At 42.7% G+C, this 16,504-nt stretch overlaps 2 long non-coding RNA genes across 3 annotated transcripts; one reads left to right on the plus strand and one right to left on the minus strand.

Annotated features, from left to right (window-relative positions):
• Positions 1 to 4,002: 4,002 nt before the first annotated feature.
• Positions 4,003 to 6,826, minus strand: LOC111929593 (uncharacterized). The gene is made up of 3 exons (XR_002864752.2): positions 6,745 to 6,826; positions 4,498 to 4,607; positions 4,003 to 4,293 (listed from the first exon to the last, which is right to left on the minus strand). It is a non-coding gene; the product is annotated as an uncharacterized LOC111929593 (long non-coding RNA).
• A 75-nt stretch (positions 6,827 to 6,901) lies between these two features.
• Positions 6,902 to 12,548, plus strand: LOC111929592 (uncharacterized). Of its 2 annotated transcripts, XR_015287932.1 has the most exons (4): positions 6,902 to 7,043; positions 7,694 to 7,829; positions 9,077 to 9,187; positions 10,826 to 12,548. It is a non-coding gene; the product is annotated as an uncharacterized LOC111929592 (long non-coding RNA). The 2 variants fall into 2 exon arrangements; XR_002864751.2 differs by lacking the exon at positions 10,826 to 12,548 and having other exon boundaries at positions 9,077 to 9,457.
• Positions 12,549 to 16,504: the final 3,956 nt, after the last annotated feature.

A 16,504-nucleotide genomic window follows, 5' to 3' on the forward strand; every position in this document is an offset into this window, starting at 1 on the left:
GAGGAAAAGCTGTGCCTGGCTCTGGCCAGAAGCTTCTGGAAGCAGCAATGAGCAAAGCTCGTGGCAGCACCAGCACATCTATAAAACAGTGATGTTCCCACAGAAATACGCTTCTGTGGTTGAGTACATGCCGTAGAAAATATGCCCCATGCAGATTTTTTTGGTCAGTTGGTTTCTGGCAGGGGAAGACAATTGGAAAGAGGAGTTTACAGGCACAAATCAGCTTTGTTTGGGCTGAGTTCCATTTGTGATGTAAGAAATGTAGGCCCCAGCAATGGCAGCTGCTCAGCTGTCCTTGGCTCTTTCACTGTATTTCAGTGTTAAAGTGGCTCTCCCAGGAGGAGTCAGGAGTTGGGGATTACCTGGCTCTTAGGGAACTACACCAAATTAATTCATTTTGGGAAAATGTGTTTTGCAAACAGTGAATAAAGATCAAAACCCATGAAGTGACATTATCTCTGACAACCTTCATTTCTATGGGATATTTTTGTCTTCTGAAACAGAACTTGGTAGGGATGATTGAAATAGGGTACTTTTGTTGTTGTTGTTGAAGCTAAAAAAAGTAAATACTGTCTGCAATTAGAATTTTCAGTTGGGGTGGGTATATTTTTGAGTATTTATTTCCCTAGTAGGCTCAAGGATTTATTGGAAATTACCAGTGGAGCTACAAAAAATTATCTTGCTATGCACAACTTGTCATTTATACATGTAAAAGTTAGCTCTTTGAGAAAAGCTTGTTGTTTAGGGCTGTTCATTTTGTTTTTGTTTACCTGGAAGCCAAGTCCATGAATAAAGAATCACAGACTGGTTTGGGTTGGAAGGGACCTTAAAGACCATCTTGTTCCATCTCCTGCCATGGGCAGGGACACCTTCCCCTATCCCAGGTTGCTCCAAGCCCCATCCAGCCTGGCCTTGAAAACTGCCAGGGATGGAGCATCCACAGCTTCTCTGGGCACCCTGTACCAGAGCCTCAGCACCTCACAATCAATAATTTATTCCTAATCTAAACCTTCCCTCAGACTGCCCTGGCCTATGTGCAGGATGTTGCATTTGGCCTTGTTGAATAATAAACCTTTGTGAGGTTTATTATATTTTTGTATGAGTTTTTCTCAGAATCAGTTGTGATGGCAGCTGCTGCCCTCAGATTTCCTATTATAAACAAACAAAAACCCAGAACTTTTGGTTCAGATATTTGTCTCAGTGTTCAAAGAGCAGCTAGATGAACTCATGGAGGAAGAACCAATGTTAAATACGAAGGAAACACCTCTGGCTTAGGGAACTCCTGGAGTGCAAAATACCCATTTTGGAGAGTAAGCGTGGACTGTACCGTCACACAGCTGCCAGGTGCTTGTGTCCCTTCCCATACACCTGTCCCCAGTCAGTGCTGGAAACAGAACAAAGGCTCTTTTATCTGCAGCACTATCTCAGGTTTTTGTCCTCATGTTTTTATTCTGCGTCATGAAACCACACAAATTTTATTGTCTCAAATTCTGTTGTTTCTCAGCAGAAACACACCTGACTTTTGGAGCCACTTTGTCTGAATACCACAGCAGAAAATAAACCAGCTTGTTGATATGGTGATCTACATTGCAAAGTTTGCATATGAAACAAACAAAAAAAGAGTCTATTGAAACAGAAAGGTGCTGCAGTTGGGTGCACCCCAGGTAGCTCTGGAAACTGTGACTTTTTGAAAGTAACCACTAAAAATTAAAAAGACGTGCAACAAAACCTCATGAAAATCCCTTAAAAGCTTAATACAAACTTCATTAAACAACAATCAGAGCAGCAAACTATTTGTGGTTCACTCTGGTCATATGAGCTCATTTGTGGCTTGACTTTCTCTCGATGAAATTCTTTGTGAGAGCTGCTCTCAAAGGCAGGAAAAACAATGGGTTAGTTTCATGTACCTGATTTAATCAGATTACTCAAATTATAATTTTTCACTGCTGCCAGGGAATCAGAAACAACCTCATATTCTTCTCCTCAGTCCCAGTCATTTTGGCATCCACAGTGTTTGGACCAGGGAAGTGTGAAAGAAACACAAGGTAGAGGCAGTCCAGTGGAAAGTTTCAATAAGTGGTTAATAAGGTTAATAAGGCCAGTGCAGTAATTACATGGGGTCATCTGGATGTAGAGATTTTGGAGAACTTTATACTAGAAATAATCACTGGACCCCCAAGATGCTGTGACCTTCAGCTGTGACTTCTCCAGCCCCTTGGTACAGCCAGTGTCAGGACAAAAGGGGAGCTCTCCAACAGCTTTAATTTGGTTAAAGAAGTGCTGAGCTGTGTGTTAGAGAAGAAAAGGCAGATTCCCAGTGGTTTAGCTGTGCTGAGTACCTCTTGCCCTCACCTGATGTCATTTGGATTAACTCTGGTCACACTGATGCACCTGGAGGGGTGCATTTGCCTGGAAAATATCCCAGCTGTCAAAAATAAACCTATACATCATTCCCCTTGGGTTTTGTTTTATTTTTGGTTTTTTTCCCCCTAAATTTTATACTCAAGACTTCAAGTTTGATAAGTGAAAAACCATTTAATCAAAACACCTTTCAAAAATGGAAACTACAAATTAAGAGGACACATTGCCTTAACAAATGTCTTCAGTTAATTTGAACCGGGCAGCTGCTTGAGGAATCCCAGAAGGATGTAACATAAGGCTATGCCTATTTTTCACCAGCAGTCTCCAAGAAAATTTACCAATTTTTCTATTATTCATTAAGGTCTTCTGTGTTCTTTTATAGAAATCTGCCCAGAAGGAAGCAGGACTCAGCTTCTACCTCTGATGGCCCAGGCAGAATTGCATGCTGTGTTTGACGTGCTGGTCCCTCAGAGCCTGGATAACATGAAGAAATATGAGATGTCCTGCAGGAATGTGGAAGACCTCACATGCCTTGGAGCTTGGTGAATTTCCAGCAAAATTTACTTTTGCTCCAGATTCATATTAATTCCTCAAAATCTGCCAGTTAAGATACTCTTAGCTAAGAAAACTGGAGGAAATTGAAAATCAGAGTAGACCAGAGTCACTCTTGCACACAGGGTCTGAGCTACTGGAAAAGAACAGCTTTAGGTATCCCTGTGAACCTGGGGAAAATGCCTCCACAATGCAAAGCAGCTGTGGAAAGCCAGGAACATTATGGAAGCTGTGTTAACAAGGGAATAGGGAGTAATACAGAAAGTCCAGGGGCTTGACAAGTTAATCAGAGCTGGGCAGCAGTTTAAGAAACCTCAAAAGGATATAAACCAGAGCTGCTGAAATGATTTCCACCAAGAGCTGCTGGATAGATGTAAACACTGTGAGGGGTTGGGTCATTTCACTTCCAGAGGGATCTCAGGTTATACAGGAGAGCTGGGGAGTGGGATTGGCAGGGGTGATGCTCTGGGGGAGATGTGTGACACAGAGCTCCTGCATGCAGAGCACAGAGGGGATGGAGGGGGATTAGATCACGTGGGGAGGCGGACAAGGGAGAATGGCTTTAAGATGAAGGAAGATAGATTTCTATTTTATATTAAATTCTTCCCTCTGAGGGTGGTGAACCCCTGCCACAGGCTGCACAGAGAAGCTGTGGCTGCCTCATCCCTGGAATTGTTCAAGGCCAGTTTGGACGGGGTTTTGAACAGCCTGGTCTGGTAGAAGTTGTCCCTGTCCATGGCAGGAGGTTGGACTGAAATTATCTTTAAGGTCCCTTCCAACCCAACCCATTCTGTGATTCTGTGACTTATAGGGCTGAAACAGGATTCAGGACAGAAGGGCAACCTGAACCTCCTGGATTTGAGAAATAAACTAGTAGGTGGACTAAGAAAACCACAGAAGATTTGAATAAAAAGAATTTCAGGCAATATTCTCTACACTGAGTCTCTGTTCAGACTGCACAATATAGGATTAGTAAATCTCATTCATTAAAAGCAGAATTGTGTTGTTTAACTTCCAATTAATAGGTGTATTTCAGCCTCCTAGGCAAAGACAACAGAGTAACTGGAGACAGACCTGCTCATGCTGCTGATCAAATTGTTTAAATCTCTTTTAAGGGTGTTCCTCTGTCTGCTTGAAAACCACAGTATATTCACATTTCTTAAATACACAATGCTTTGCCTGAAACCTTCTTAAAATTGGCAATGGGTTAAGATCATCTTCAGATCCTGATCACCATTACTCATTATATGGAGCATGAAAGAGGAGAGTGTTCTTTTCCCTTTGCAAAGACATGATATCCTTGGGTGTGTTTGGTGGTTCACTCCATTGCAGTGATGCTCTCTGAATCCATTGTGTTTATCCATTCTGCATCTCTGCCACCTTTGGAAGAGGCAGGAGGAGGAGGCAAGTGCAAAGAGAGGAGTTTAAGATCAGGGTCATGAAAAGGGGGAAAAAGGAGAATGGTGAGTAGAAGCATGAAGTGGAGGGAGAAATAAAAGGCTGCAAAAGGAGGGAAAGGCACACTCAGTGTGAGTGGGGGGGATGTGGGAGCCAATGGAGCTTGGCAAAGGACCCAGCACTGACCTTAAATGCAGAGCACAGGGAATCTGCAGAGCTCCTGTGATTTGAACCATCAAGTGCATATGATTGTCTTCAACTCATGGGACTGGGCTTGAGCATCACCTGGAGGGAGGCTGAAATCATGGAAACACTTTGGTGTCAGGAATTGATGTAACCAGGACAAAAGAATGGTTTAGAAGAGGCAGGCAGTTTTGCTTTACAGCATAGATAATTCTGATCATATTATGTTTTCTGGTTTTGTTGGCAAAAATCTGACAGCTTGAGACAACAAATGGCTTTTAACTTATTGTTTTCTCTAAGGAAAGCATTATTTTTTAAAAGATCTTCCCATTAAATCTGCATATACTTGGAGCCTGAAGAAAACAATCTGATGGAGCAAGGGAGAGGAAGGGGAAGGAACAGATGAAAATCTATTTGCTAAGTCCTGCAATGGAGAATGTATATTTTAATGTGAAACAGTGATGACGAGGGAAGCTTTAGACAGCTTCAAAGCAAAAGCATCCAGGCAGGCAGTCCTGCAGGACTTCAAAACCTTGTGTGGAGACAAAGCTTTTTGTACATCAGAGCTTGGAATTCAAATCAAGCAGAGAGCAAGCCAAGCCAACATTGAGCATTTTGCATTTCACTTGATTTCCTTAAAGGCTGCAAGAGTTTATAATTTTCCTGCATCACGTGCCATTTTCAGCACTGTTTTGCAGGTGTTTCTTTGCTTCTTTTCTTCCAGTTTCCTCGAGTGGTTACACAGATTTGTAGTGTATCACATGTGTTTTTTAAAGCTTTCATTCAGCTGGATACTCCTTCCCTCCCTTCAGCCTCAAAGGCAGATTTACAGGAATATTTCAGAGATATGACACTGCATTATTTTAAAAGCTTTGCTCTTCTTATCTTCATGGCCTTGGAGGTCACAAAGAACTACATGTGAGGATAAGCATCAGGTTACCCAGCATGGAATAAAGTGAGACTGGATTGCAAAAAACCACTTTAACACATAAATCCAGATACTCTTTGCAGTGTCTCCCCTCTCTCCTAATCACTGATAAGATTTCTTGAATTTATTTTAAAAAAGACAGGAGGGGGGAGTGCTAGAAGAGCAAAAATATCCCCAAATGTCTATCAAAGGACCTGAAATAACATTTTAATTCCATCCAAATAATGCTGGTTCAAGAGTGGCTCAGTAAAGATATTTTATGACAAAAGCAGCAAAGGAGTTTTGTTGCCTAACTACCGATAGGGTTTATATTTCATTAATGAATATCCAAAAAATCATCAAATGTGGAATGTTTTCAAATTAAGGGCAGAGAGGAAATTGCATTTGCTTTTGTTGAAGGAGCAACTGCATATTGGAAAATTGTTGCAGGCTCTGCTGGATTTGATTCAAAGAAAAGATTACAGCTTGGTTCTCCTTTGCCTCTGTTTTATCCTGTAATTTCAGCTGTTTTTCTCCATGTGCTGCTGCAATTAAGGAATGGGGATGTTTTATAACTTACAGTTCTGGCTCAGCTCAGCTGTGCCAGAGAAGGGGAACTGGGAGACTTGGGGTATGAAATTTAGGTTTGGCCACATCCAGAGACAACTGAGGTGACTGGGGGTGTGGCACCCCAAATCTTGGCTCCTGGGGTGCAATATCCACACCTGCCCCAGCTGCCTCCTGATTTCAGGAGGATTCCAGGTGGTTGGATTAGCTCTGTCTGGGAGAAATAATAAAAATTGGACAAATAAGCCTGGTTTTGCCAGTGACACTTGTTATTTTGGCTGAGTCTGGTGTGGCTGAGGGAGATGAGGTTCATTTGGCAGTCACAAAATATCTCCTCGTGTTCCCCTGCATTTCAGTGCTCTGTCTTTTCATACAGAGTTCAGTTTGCCCCTCTTGCTCCTAACCCTGATTTCACTGTCATGCTTTTAATGTGAAGACAGAAATTAGCTGTTCTACAAGGAGAGGCAGCTTCTCCAGGAGCTGAGGTAAGGGGGTGAAGTGGGATTTAAGAGGCAATGGTTTCAGACTGAGGGAGGGCTGGCTTAGATCAGATATCAGGAAGGATTTCTGAACTGTGAGGGTGGCGAGGCCCTGGGTCAGGCTGCCCAGAGCAGCTGTGGCTGCCCCATCCCTGGAAATGTTCAAGGCCAGGTTGGGTGGGACTTCAAGCAACCTGGTCTGGTGGAAGGTGTCTCTGCTCATGGCAGGGGATTGGGAATAGATGATCTTTAAGGTCCCTTCCAACCCAAACCATTCTGTGATGCTGTAACACTGACAGTCACTTAGCTCTGAACAGTTTCTCCATCTGTGGGTGGACACCAGATGTGTCCCTAGGAGCAGGCTGGGGCAGGTACCCAACCCTGCTTTCCCCTCTCTGAGGAACCCTGGAGTCTGTTACATCACAGGCTCAGACAAGAGTGGGTGACACAGGAATCCTCACAAATGTAACAACCTTAATGGTGACATTTGCAGTGAAATGTGAGGGGATGGTCATTCCTGCTGTGTGCCTCCAATTCTGATGCTATTTCCAGGCGAGGACAAGAGGATGATCTTTGCATTTTGCTCTGCTGCACAGGTCTGAGCTATTTGCTGCTCCCATAACCTTAAAGGTCTTTCCCTGCTGGAATGGTTCTGTTTCCACGCTGAGTGCTGTCTTTCTGAGGGACAAGGTGCTCAGCCAGCTATGGAGGATTGGTCCAGCATCTCCTCTGGGGATGTGTCTGCTGGGTAGGAGGGGCAGGGAGTGCTCAGCTGTGGCTGGCAGAGGTTCTTGCAGAAAGGCAAAGGTAGAGAGGGGTACAAGCAGCCTCCTGTGCTCCTCCAGGAGTGATTCCTGCCTCTGAAGATATTGGCAATTACTGCTCCTGAGACCACAGGTAGCAGGAGTCTCTCAGCATCTTGTGCTGTGCAGAGCCAGGTGAAGCACTGTGCTCAACATTCACTCAACAGATAAAGTGCTGTTGGCCAAAGGAATTTTGGTAAAAAAACCCTTCGCTTAATTTTATGTATTTTTGTTTAATTGTTCCTAAAACTTTTTTCAAGGAAGGGCAATTCCAAATTTAGGTTAAACTGACTACAGAATAAACACCCAGATAGAGATGCTGTTAGTTTTCAGTGTGGAGTTCTCAGAAACCAGTGAAATGTGTTGTGGAAAAGCTAAAAACCCCAAGTAATTTTGGCTTTAAACACCTGAGCCACAGTTAGCATTTTGCCTTTTTCTAGCAGGTGACACAGAAGGCCCAGGCTGTAGAACTGCTGGTTGTTTAATCAGGAGAGCAGGAGACTCAGGGGGAGCCTTGCTGTTCTCTACAGCTCCCTGAAAGGAGGCTGCAGCCAGGTGGGAGCTGGTCTCTCCTCCCAGGTAACAAGTGATAGGACAAGTGGAAATGGCCTCAAGCTGTTCCAGGGGAGGTTTAGGTTGGATATCAGGAAGAGTTTTGTTGCTGAACAGGTGTCAAGCATTGGAACAGGCTGCCCAGGGCAGTGGTGGAGTCACCATCCCTGGAGAGACTTGAAAGATGTGTAAATGTGGCACCTGGGGACATGTTTTCATGGTGGGCTTGGCAGTGCTGGCTTAATAGCCTGGCTCAGGGATTTTAGAGGTGTTTTTCGACCTTAATGACTCTATGATTCCATTATTCTGCAATTTCCATGTGCAGTGCTTGAGGACAGGATATTGCAGAGCACTCTGATAGCATGGGCTGGCTTTGTAGGTACAGAAATATCTTCAATACCAGAACGTGGCTCTGTGCCTGTGAGGGAGGAGATAAATTAATTCAGGTGGATCTGGAGCTTAATCTCTGTGCCCATGTAAAACCTTAAATGTTCCGTGGGATGCTTTAGTCAGCAGTAGGAGATGAGGAGTCCCCGTGTGCACAGGCGAGGGTTTAAGCTGTATATAACCAACAGGGGGCATTAGGTTTATGTGTATTAAATGTGTATTTCTATTCCTAGCAGAGAAAAATCGGAGTAGTTTGATTGAAAACAGCAGGATGTCAATCTTGTACCCTATAAAAGATGCAGAATTCTGTAGGGGTTTTTTGTGTTTTTTTTTTTTCTTCCCCCCCAGAAGATTTAGTAACTGTATAAACTGTTTTTCTTTAGGTCTAGCCTGTATCTATTTTGAGACAAAGATAAGCGAGATAGATGTAATTAACAATCAGATGATTTTTGCATGATTTGCAGCTCAAAAAGCACTTGAAAAATATAAGTGTTTCTGGTACAAATTTGTTTGTATTGATAATTCCCAGTTTTCTAACCAGAAATTAACGTAAGCCTGCAATTATATCTTTCTGATGGAAATGAGATTCAGCAGTGCACATTCAACTGCTGCCCTTAATTTTGGAGAAATCCTTGCCCTGAATCATTTGATTAGTGAATGCAAAGGACTTTGGGGAGGAGCTACAGTGCAGGCACAAATTTTGGTCTTTGGAAATGAAAGTAATATTTATTACAGAGATACAACCACTCATACTCCTGTGCATGGCATTATTCATATACACGTTTATTTATATTTATATTTATATTTATATTTATATTTATATTTATATTTATATTTATATTTATGTTTATGTTTATGTTTATGTTTATGTTTATATTTATGTTTAGTATTCACAGAACTGACTGTAGGAGCAAACTTTCTCTCTCCACACATGAAGTGGAAAACTGTAGCCTGCTCTGCACTCCTGTCACACCCCAGCAGCTGGAAAACTGTTTTAGGTGAAGTGATTTCTACAATCTGTAGTTAACTTGAGCTGCATTTGGGAACATGGTGATCGATTAAGGAATTCAATGTTAAATAGTCAGGTGATAGAGCTGTGACCTGCTTTCATAAAGCAGTGTCAAAACAAATTTTTGTCCCAAATGTTCAGATGTTCTGTGTTTCAATAAGTTGATTTTATTACCTGCCTTATGTTAAAATGAGTTTTACACCACCTAACAACTTCTTCAAAAGTAAAGTAAAAGTTAGGATTTTGAAATAAAGAAATTATCAACCTCCAGCAGTTGCAGAGTTTTTGCCTGGGATACTCTCAGCCACTCTTTTTCCCCCACTGTGAGAGAATAGAAATTCTGATGGATCAGTGGCACACAGTAACTCCTTTCCCTGAGCCCTCTTTAAACATCTGTCAATAAAACAAAAAAAAGGCAAGATGAGCTTGGTTCATTTTTATCCAGCAAGAAGTTGTTTGGAGGGAGGGTTGGATCCAGTTAATCAGGGGCTTGACTCTGAGGGACACCTCAACCTGAGAGTTTTTCTACGGTCCAGATGTGCTGCAGGCGTACAAGGTCACCCACTATAAACAGAGAAGTGTGTTTTCCCTCCTGGCACATTTGTAACCACAGGGGAAGGAACCAGAGCACCTAGAAAGTTGTTTGGTGGTTGGTTTTTTTATTATTATTATTTTTTTTGTTGGTTTTTTGTTTGCTTGGTTTTTGGGGTTTTTTTTGTAAGTTGCTTGGTCAATGTCCTGGCACATCCTTCCTTCCCACGGAGCAGAATTTAGTTTCCTTCAATACTTAACTCAGGCTGAACAGCATTTTAAACAGGATCTCATTTGCTGGGCCAGTTTCTGTTAGTGAAGAGTGGTGTTACCCTGTGTATCCGACAGAACAGCAAATTAGGGACACCTTTTCCATGCTAATCAATTAGTCACATAAGATGTTCCTGCTTTCCAAAGAAGTGCTGGAGTAGCAGCTGTGTGACTTGTTATGAAAGGTCTCTGTGTCAGCAGATTCTGCCTCTATGTTGTGATTTTCTGCAGAGCCAGCAGCAAATCCTAATAAAACTTAATGTGAGAAAACATTGCCAGTGAGGTGATAGGTTGAGATTAACTGCACTAAAAAGAGGCAATTCCATGCTAAGTCTTTTTTAACTTCCCTGAAGAGTCACTATTATAAACATAGCAATTTAAGGGCTTCTTTCTGCTCCTGTGAAAATCAATATGAAAACTCACACTGAATTAATCTAAAAAAGAAAAAGCAGCCAGCCAGCCACCACTCATCCTAAACTTGGACAGCTAAACTTTCTGGCTTTCCAGTAACACAAGTTCTAGCAAGTATGTTTCAACTCAAAATTAGCCCCATGCTGAGCTCTAATGACAATTTCTGAAAAAAAAAATAATAAAATTGCAATTAAGGTAAACTCTGATGCAAGTAATTTCCTTCTCAAAGATAATTTTTATAAACAAGTGTATATAAAAAAGTTTAAAATTGGAAAGAAATCCCAACAACTTGTTCTTAACGGTATCACTGTTATTATAAATCTATTCCCCCTGACTTATAAAACACTTAACTTAGATTGCCAGCATTAGAAACAAATTCTGTGTTTAACACCTTTTCTGCTGATTGGGTTTTTAGGTGCATAAGTTCCAGGACAATGGAATGTCACCCACTTGTGTCCATCCTTCAGCTGCCAGAAAGTGTTGAGATTTTCTAGCACAATTCCCAGGCTCTCAGAGGTATCCCTGTAACATAAAATGTGGTGAACACAGGGGACTTTTAGCTCTGGGGAAGGTTTTTTTCTGTAGCTCCTGCTGATTTCAGAAGGGGCTCCAAAACTGGCATGATTCTTACATGGAGAAGGGTCCAGAAGAGGTGTCAGATATGGGAATAACCTGTACCACCTCTGGGGAGGAAAATGAAGTATCTCACTTTGCCAGAGGCACCTGTGATGACTGAGGTCTGTTCCCCAGGGCAGCTTTCCTGTCTGCTTCCCACATGTGTGTGCTACCACCTGTGGAAGGACAAAAATATTCATCATCCAAAGAGAAAAAAGAGCCATCATCAGAACTAGAGCCCCAGACCCCTGAGTCACAGGACCAGGGACCGTTAGCTTGCCTTTCTTCAGCAAAGAACATTTCTTCACTTTGGGATCCCCCAGAAAGCCTGGAAACCCGGTCAGACCACAGCCCATGGAGCAATTCATGTCTTGGAGTCTGCAGGAAGCCTGAAAAACATCTCTGATGCAGAAAATGGCTCCATTCTCCAGCAGGGTGCTGCTCTCCTCTCGTCTCCCAGGCGTGGCCGTGGCTCCAGAAGAGTGGGGGTTATTGCTGCTGGTCCTGTCACACTCCCCCAGTTCCCCTGTGCTGTGTTTGGGACCTTTGGGGTGCAAGGGGAGATGTCATGCTGTTTGGGGCTTCTATCAGACTTAATCCAGACTATTATCTACTCCTGCCCGAGAAAATATCCCTTTCTGCTACTAGGATAGTATTTATTTCTGAGTTTCCTATGGTGCCGAGGATTTATTGCTGGTTAAAGTAGTCCAAAGACTCCACAAAAAATGGAACCCTGGAGTCAAGAGCAGGATTTTTTAAGTGTATTGCAGACTGTACCCAGGAAGGGCCTGTGAGCCTGTGCAGTCCTTGTGTCTCTCACAGATTTCCTCAGAGCATGCCTGCAAGGATGATTTTGGGGTAAAAATCCAGGATTAGCCAAAAAAGCCAAGAGAAGCAGAATGTGCTTCTGTGATGTGTTCTTAGAAGGACATTACTTTAAATACAAAATGCTTCTTCTAAGATATAAAAGTGGATTGTTTCCAATTCTGAATCTCCTCTGTAATGATTCAGCTATTGGCAAAAAAAGAGCTGAAGAGTACAACGTTGAAGCACTGTCTTCACATGATTGCTATTTCAGGTATTACCTGTTCAGGATAAAAATGCTTTCCCCTTAAAATAACAAAAAACAACAACAAAAAAAACCCCAAAACAACAGCAAGAAGAAAAGGTCATGAGTCCATTTTTCTTGGTCCTCTGTAATTAATACACTGATTTATCTCTGTAGAGCCTGCCAATAAATTATTGGTTGCTATCAACTTATTTCTCAGGATGAAACCCTGGGAGAGAAAGTTGCCATGGACTTAATTAGAGCTCCCAGTGATTAACATTCGTGCTAACTTTGCTGTCCTTGTGATGAAACATTTCCTCCCCTTATCCCACATAGCCTTTTGACTACTGAGCACCAACCATTTACTTTTCACATCTGACTCTGGCTGTGATTTACCCTTGTCCCAAACATTGGTTCCTGGGCATCTGCAAGCTGCCATCCTGTGGTACTGATCATTCTGGGGTTTTAGGTTAAATCAGAGAACTCTTCTCTCCTTTCCAAGGAGCAGTTTGAGATTTCTACCTCCTCTCTCCTGAAAGGTCTTGAAGACATGAAAACTTTCACTCTTGCCACTGTACACTTCCCTGCCCACAAATGTGCTGCAGGATGTGTCAGGATTTCCTTTCAGGGCTAGAATGATGAGCTCTGTACCCTTGAAAATGAGGGATTTCCCTTCTTCCAGGGAGAAAGTGCACATGAGTCTTGGCTTGGACATTGCAGCACCAGCCTGATGCTGTGATAATGGACTTTGAAAGTTTTGATGCTTTTCAATTCAAGGTGTTATTTTAGGTCATTTCAGAAGCTTTAATGGCTCCCTGTGACTGCACAGCTGGACTCATGATAACCAAAGCAGAGGCCTTGCAGGTGAAGGAACATGAAAAACAACATTAATAAAATGATAATGGTTTAAAGGCTCTTTTCCCAAGTGTCTGGTTCTGTCTTAAGAAAAGGCTGTGGAAAAGAAAAATTGGGTTTCTAAGCACTCCAAAGGGAGGCAATGCCCATGAAATGGCTGGGTTGCTCCTGCCCTTATGTCTGTGCATTGCAGCACAGTCTTCAGTTACATTCCCCACAATATTTCATGTATGTGTGTGTATAAACCTCCCCCACTGACTTCTTCTCACCTGTGTGCAACTCTGCCCTGTAATATCTTCGCTGTGCCCACTACAGAAAACGAAAGCCATGAGAGAATAAGGCAAGGGCTACAAGAAGTGTCATGTTAAAAGCAAGCAAGATCTGTTATTGTTAAATCTCCTGTTAAACAGGGATTTTCCATGAAGCTGTGCAAGTCATTCAAACCCAGGGTCTCCCACTGCCCATTCTTCCTGTGCTTTTCATAAGCTCATGGGGAACACCTAGGCTGTGATCTGGAGAAGTGTTTTGCTCTCACAGCTGTAACCAAAGCCTCCAGACACTGAATGCACAAACTTCTGCTGAACTGGGACTGCTGTGCTAAGGATCCTGGATGTGTCAAGTTGGACACTGTGATTTCCCTGTCCATTTCGACCTTAATCTCCCTGTGCCCCAGTTTCCTGTGACGAGGTAAAATGCAGAAGATATTCAATGGTGCTACAAAGCACCAGCAGATTAGTGATGAGCACCACACACACAAAAAATTAATCATGCCATACTTGAGCAGAGCTTGGCTGGGGTCCCGGGAATGTGGCACAGGGCCATGTGGAATGAGAAGTGTAAAAGGGAAAGGCTTAGCCATTATCCATGCACTGAGCCATCCTCAGTGCATCCCAGGTGCAGGATACACAGGGAGCCTTAATTCTTCCTAATTCCTGTGAGCTTGACTCAGCTGAAAGCTTTTGCCTCCCTTAAGTTCTGCATTCCTTTGCTTGGTACTGCCTGAGGGACAGGAGATTCATAACCTCCAGGTCCAGTTGTCCAGACTTAACATTGCTCAACACAACAGAGAATAAAGAATTCTCATCGGTGCCAAACTAGAATCCAGTGAGCACTTTAGGTCTGAGGTTTCATCAATACTTTCCATCAATTTTTATACCAAAAGCAGTGACTTTTGTCAAGTTTTTATTGATTTCCTGTCTGCCAAAGTGCTTTTTCAAATTTGTAATGGGTAAGAAGCAAAATCCCCCAAAACAGGGAAGGAAAGAAACTGCAATTTTTTAATTTTAGGAAAGAAACAGCAATTTATTTCCTCTCCCTCTCTATTTTTTGCCACCTAAATATTTTTTCTGGTATTATCAGCTGCCGCTATGAGCAGATGTATTTCCTCCTTTTTGAAGGCTACTGTCTGAAGGCAATGCAGAAATGCAATCTGATTCCATCTCCTCAGTAGCTTTCAGACTCAGATTCCACTTTTATGGTGAGTGAGCAGGATGGTGGGCTCAGAGATGCAGCTTTGCTTCCTGCAGATTTCTGACAACCCACCCACCCAGTCCTTGGGTTGTGTTTCTGGAGCCAGTAAAAAATACCCCTGACCTTACAGTCCTTCCTGCTGGGGAGAAAAAGCTGCAGTATGAGCTCCTGCGTTGTCCCATTCCAGTATCTGACAACAGATGTATTTTACTCATGGAGAAAGAATTATTAAGGGTCTCATGCCTCTTAGCAGGAAAGTCTCTCCTGTCACTCTTTGTCATTCTTTGGTGCAGATTCTTTGGCCTTTAAGGAAAAAACTCTACCTGCTTTTCCACCATTTAACATCCCTCAAATGTCTCTCTCTGGCATCTGTTTCCCACTTGAGCTGTTACAGTGATACCTGTAGGTCACTGGAAATCAAATATTGCTAATTTGGAGTTCATCTGTACCAATCACAATGTTCATAACAAAAGCCCACGGTCATTTTGATGATGGCTTTCAGAACGGGAAGTCTGTGTGCACCTGGGGTAGAAAAGAGCTCTGAGCCTTGCCAAGGGGATCCCATGACTCAGTTCTGCTGACAATATTTGTAGACATATTGGGTGAGTCTCACTGGGTCCCCAGGGTGGTCCCAGGGAACCTGACTCACCTTGTTTCACACAGAGCCAAGGAAATGTGGATCTGTTCAGCAGCTCAGATGTTCCAATGACTCAGGCTACTGGATTGGATCAGTGCCTGACCTGTTTATGCCAGTCTGTGTCTCCCTCCTCTTCTAGGAGCCCTGGGAGCGATGATTCTTCAATTCATAAATTCACAGAAGACACATTTAAAGCTCTGTGCTGTGAATAAGAACCAGTTCTGAAATGTTTAATAGTCCCTGAAGTAAAATAACCCTCTCCTGTAGGTTTAGATTCCAAGAGTCAGCTCTTCACCACATGCAGCTGAACTTCATGGTGTGTGTTGTCTCCACTTGCTGTGGGAGCTCGGTGCTTGCCCACTGCTGGGTGGATTTGGGGAATTGTGCCTTTTGTGGAAATATCAGAAAAGAGGTAAATCACCCTGAGCAGGTGCTTCAAATTTCAGGAGAAAAGAAATGGTGAAGCAGAAGAGGAAGGAATCGTGATTGCTTTTACTCTGGTACAGCGACGCGCTCATTCACTTTGTGCCTTTTTCAATTTAGGAAAGGAAAACTAGCTTCTTCCCTTAAAGAAATAAAGTTGGCAAGCCAGGAAGAAAGAAGAGCTAGGAAAGCTCTGATCATCCATCAAGAATGCTGTTACATTTAGCATAGACTTTGTTTTTCTTTTTAATGTTTTTACAATTAATTAATTCCTTAAAATTGAAACTGTTTTGACTTAGCTATTCTAGGGGTAAAAAAAAAAAAAAAAAAAGGAAAAAAGAAAAAAGAAGCATTTTGAATCACAGCTGGTTTTCTGCCACACTTAAGAATAGCTGGTTGAGACTGGGGTATTTTTGATGTGAAAAGAAGCTACCTAGCTGTCTTTTACCTACTTGCACTGACCTCAAACCTTTATGACAGTTTCTTGCATGGTGGCTCAATGCTGCTTCCAAGCACAGTTTGAAGATTCCCAAAAGAAGACAAGAGTCTCTCTGCAGTTCCAAGTCTGTTTTCTTTGTCAGACTCTTCTTTTCAAGGTTATCTTTAGCTTTATCCAGCATTCCAGGAAAAGAAAGAAGTGTCCTCTGGACATCTCACCACGTCTTGCTGTTTCTGTCTGACGTCTGTGACATTTAAAGATATGTTTTTGGAGCTTGTCCCTCTCCATAACCTATTGTTTAATTAGTGCCACTGGAAATACAGCAAGAGAACTTAAAATGAGGGATCTGAAGTTGAGGAGAGGGAGCAGGGAGGATGGAGTGACTCTTGGGCATGGCTGCCACATCAGAACAGAAAAGTTTAGTGCAAAGGGTGAACAAGAAGGGGTTTGATGAAAAGGGGCATGGGATGACAAGTAGCAAGTCTAGGTTTCAAAATGAGGTTGGGACATGAGCAGAAAAATTCAGATTGGTTGTGAGGGAGGGAAGTGGGGAGCAGAGGTCCTGGCAGCACTGTCCAGACAGATCAGTCACACGGTATTTGTCTGT

The sequence above is a fragment of the Cyanistes caeruleus genome, chromosome 6 (genome assembly GCF_971803275.1).
Source record: "Cyanistes caeruleus chromosome 6, bCyaCae1.hap1.1, whole genome shotgun sequence".
Lineage (NCBI taxonomy): Eukaryota > Metazoa > Chordata > Aves > Passeriformes > Paridae > Cyanistes > Cyanistes caeruleus.